We start from the raw sequence: 4,460 nt of genomic DNA on the forward strand, positions 1-4,460 counted from the left end.
TGGCGACATGTGTCACAACACTAAAGAAAACCATTTTAGTTACAAAATAGGGTATTTTAACATTTGGTAAACAGATTTTACTTTGTTTTTTTTTTCTCTTTTACATTTTTCTTTTTATTGAAAATAGATTTTTTTTCTCACACAATATATCCTGATTATAGTTTCCCCTCCCTCTGCTCTTCCCAGGTCCTCTTCATTTCCCCTCCCGTCTGGATCCACTCCCTTTCCGTCTCTCAGCAAAAGAAAAAAAAAAAAGACAAAAACAGGCTTCTAAGGATAATAATAAAACCAAATAAAGCATCATATAATCAGGTAAAACAAAAACTAGAACACCAGAGTTGGACAAGGCAAAGAGAAGGAAAAGAGCCCAAGAAAGGCAGAAGAATCAGAGATTCACTCATTTGCACACTCAGCAATCTCATAAAGAAACCTAAACCAGCTGGGCGGTGGTGGCGCCCAGCACTCGGGAGGCAGAGGCAGGCGGATCTCTGTGAGTTCGAGACCAGCCTGGTCTACAGAGCTAGTTCCAGGACAGGCTCCAAAACCACAGAGAAACCCTGTCTCAAAAAACCAAAAAAAAAAAAAAAAAAAGAAAAAAAAAGAAACCTAAACCAGAAGCCTAGATATATACAATACATATATTCAGAGGACCTGGTGCAGACCCCTGCAGGCCCAGGGCATGCTGCCTCAGTCTCTGGGAGTTCCTAATGAGCTTTGGTCATGCTGAAATAGAAGGGCCTTATTTTCTTAGGGTCCTCCATCCCCTCTAAATCTCCCGAGGGCTTTCTGAGCCCTGAGGGGAGGGATTTGGTGGAGGCAGCCTGAAGAGTTCCCTTTTAGGGTTGTGTTCCAAGGTCTCTCACTCTCTGTCTGTAGGTCTTTGTATTTATTCCCATCTGCTGCCGAAGGAAACATCTCTGATGATGCTGAGAAGAATGTCATTAGGAATCATTTTATTGCTATGTGTTTTTTGAAGCAATAGATTTTGATTTTATGCTACATACCTGAGCTATCTAGTATGTCTGGATCTTGGTCTGTCAAGTAGGCTGTGTTCCATCTCATGGAGTGGGTATTTAGTCAAATCAGATATTGGTTGGCAGCTCCCACAAGCTTTGTGCCACCATTGCCCTAGTGTGTCTCATAGGCAGGACACCTTGTAAATTGAAGGGTTTGGGGACAGCTTGGTGTTTATGCTTTTCTTTTGGAAGAGTGCATAGTATTATCCTGTACCAAAGATGATAGAATGTAGGGGTGAAGACCTGTTAGGGACCAGCTCCACCTCTCTGAATTCAGTGAATTGTGTAGTCATCTTTAGCAACGGGGCCTTACTGTCAGAGAGTGACTGAACTGCCTTTGAAATTTCCTGCTTCATGGAAATGTCTGCTGGATACTATGGGCCTGTAGACCCAAGATGGATGCTCCAATGGTACAGAGGAACTTTGGGTGACTGTCCAGGCAGCAAGATGTCTCTGTCATTTCTAGAGTTTTGAAAGTTGTGTACCTCTTGTTTACTTAGGTAGTATTATATCCTTCTGGAGTCTTTGATGGAGTTGAAGAATGGATAGTTATAGTTTTCTTTAGTTATGATAAAAGATAAAATAGATATAAATAATGTAACTGTAATTCTGGCTTGATAACTGTTTTGTTATATGTAATCTTACTATGTTAAAGTGAAAGCCTTTCTTTTTTGTTTAAACAGAAAAAGAGGAAATGATGGGGAGAGTCTTCTGTTTTGTGTTAATTTCATTGGTTAAATAAAGAGACTGCTTGGCCCTAATAGGACAGAAAATTAGGTAGGTGGAGTAGACAGAACAGAATGCTGGGAGAAAGAAGCCGAGTCAGAGAGTCGCCATGATTCTCCCACCCGACACAGCCGCAGGTTAAGATCTTCCTTGGTAAGCCACCTCGTGGGCTACACAGATTATTAGAAATGGGTTAGATCAATATGTAAGAGCTAGCCAATAAGAGGCTGGAACTAATGAGCCAGGCAGAGTTTAAAAGAATACAGTTTCCGTGTAATTATTTTGGGTAAAGCCAGGCAGCCGGGAGCTGGGGCAGCAGGGAAGCAGCCTGCCGCTCCCTTCAACAGTTCTGAAAATATCTGTTAGGTCCATTTGGTTTATAACATCAGTTAGCTCCAGTGTTTCTGTTTAGCATTTGTCTGGATGGCCCGTCCATTGGTGAGAGTGGTTATTGAAGTCTCCCACTATCAGCAGATGAGGGTCACCTACTGTGATTTAAGCTTCAGTAGTGTTTCCTTTACCAATTTGGGTGCCCTTGGGGTTGGGGCATTGGGTGCCCTTGGGGTTGGGGCAAAGATGTTAAGAATCAAAATGTCCTCATGGTGAATTTTTTCCTTTGATGAGTTTGTAGTGTCCTTCCCTATCTTTTCTGACTAGTTTTGGTTTGAAGTCTCTTTTGCCAGATATTAATATGGCTACACCAGCTTGCTTCTTATATCCATTTGCTTGGAATACCTTTTTCCATCCTTTTACCCCAAGGTGATGCTTACTTATCCTTGATGTTAAGGCGTGTTTCTTGGGTGCAGCAGAAGGAAGGGTCTTGTTTTTCTCTGCGTATTTTCTCTGGAGAACTGAGCCACTTAAGATGGGAATGGACTGGGAGTAGGGGGAGAGGGTTCATAGGAGGGAGGAAAGCAGAGTGCTCCGCCAGGCTTAGTGCCCTGGGAACAAGAGCAGAGCATGGGGTGGGGGTGGGGCTTACAGAAGGCCTGCCACAGAACTGGGGATGAGACTGGGGGTTGGACTTAGAGAAGATGGCCAATGGGTTAAGTTCTGCAGTTAGCCTACCTGATTCAGTCCTAGGAGTCTTTTGTTTTGTTTGTTACCTGAGAATGACCTTGAACTTCTAACCCTCCTTCCTCCACCTTTCAGTGCTGAGATTACAGTCACATACCACCATACTTATTTTGTTTTTCAGTACCTGAAATAAACCCAGGTTTCCTTCCTAAATGCTATGTACCCACTCCACCTACTGGGCTCCTTTCCCAGCCAACCCTTCATCATTTTTTAACCCTTCTGAGATAGACAGATGGCTTAAGTGTTTAGAGCACAGACAGCTCTTTCAGAGGACCTGAGTTCAGTTCCCAACCTCCACATCAGGTAGCTCACAACCACCTGAAACCCCGATCCTGAGGGCTCCAGCTCCTCTGGTCTCTCTGGGTGACCTCATCCCTGTGAACAGTTCTCAACACAGACATGTACACAAACATAAATCAAGATTTTAAAAAAAATCCTCCTTTTGAAATTGAGAATATTATATTTTTGAACATTTCTTGATGTGGGAATGATTTCTTATTAATAAAGAAACTGCCTAGGCCCATTTGATAGGCCAACACTTAGGTAAGCGGAGAAAACAGAACAGAATGTTGGGAGAAAGAAGCTGAGTCGGGAGTCGCCATGGTTCTCCCACTCCAGATAGATGCAGGTTAAGATCTTCTCTGGTAAGCCACCTCATGGGCTACATAGATTATTAGAAATGGGTTAGATTAATATGTAAGAGCTAGCCAGTAAGAGGCTACAGATAACGGGCCAGGCAGTGTTTAAAAGAATACAGTTTCCGTGAATTATTTCGGGCATAATCTAGCCATGCGGGTGGCCGGGTGCCGGGGATGCAGCCTCACTGCTCTTAACACTACAGAGTGGAGCCCAACGTGGGGCTAAATCCACTTAAAAACCTGAGAGAGCTTAATTTAAAACAAACAAACAAAAAAAAACAGTTTAACACAGAGTTTTGCTCTTTGTTGGTGGCGTGCCATAAAGAGATTTCCTGATTCAGCAACAGCAGCAGAAAAAAAGCAGCATCATTTTAAAGTGCGGCTTCCTGGGACTGTGCTGCCACTGCAAACTCTGGCTTTAAAGCATTTCAAGGCTTTTATGGGACTGGATGTTTGTGTTCCTGCTTGGGATCGGAAGGAGAGTGCTCTGAGACAGTGCTGATGGCTCAGCGCTCCCGCCTGCACCTGGGCAGATGGCAGAATCAGGCTTAGGCAGGCAGAAGAGCATGGCAGATTCCTGCCGCCATACAGAGACACGTTTTCAGACTGCACAGTGCTCTGTGTGTCAGATTTTGCTGTAACTTGGATGAAAAGAGTTTCTGTGCTGCATGCTCAGTCTCGGAGTTAAACTGCTGACTGCAGCGCCAATGTGGACTTGCTGTGTGCCTGGGACTGTGCTCAGCTCAGGGGCACCAAATGGCTCTGAGGCAGGAGCGGCTGCTCCAAGCTGAACTGTGCTGACCTCAGGCAGGAACTACCGTAATTGCCATAATAACAGCGCAGTTAAGGTTTAGACTGGGCAGGACACAGGCAGTACCATATTACCTGTACATGATGCAATTTAAGTTTTTAACAAGTGCTTAACATTTTAAGAAATGCTCCTGGATAGTAAAAAAATTACGGATTCACAATAAATCAGACACTGTTGGATGACAGTGCGTAG

The sequence above is a fragment of the Alexandromys fortis genome, unplaced genomic scaffold (genome assembly GCF_014885135.2).
Source record: "Alexandromys fortis isolate MF-2015 unplaced genomic scaffold, M_Fortis_MF-2015_v1.1 scaffold_177, whole genome shotgun sequence".
NCBI lineage: Eukaryota > Metazoa > Chordata > Mammalia > Rodentia > Cricetidae > Alexandromys > Alexandromys fortis.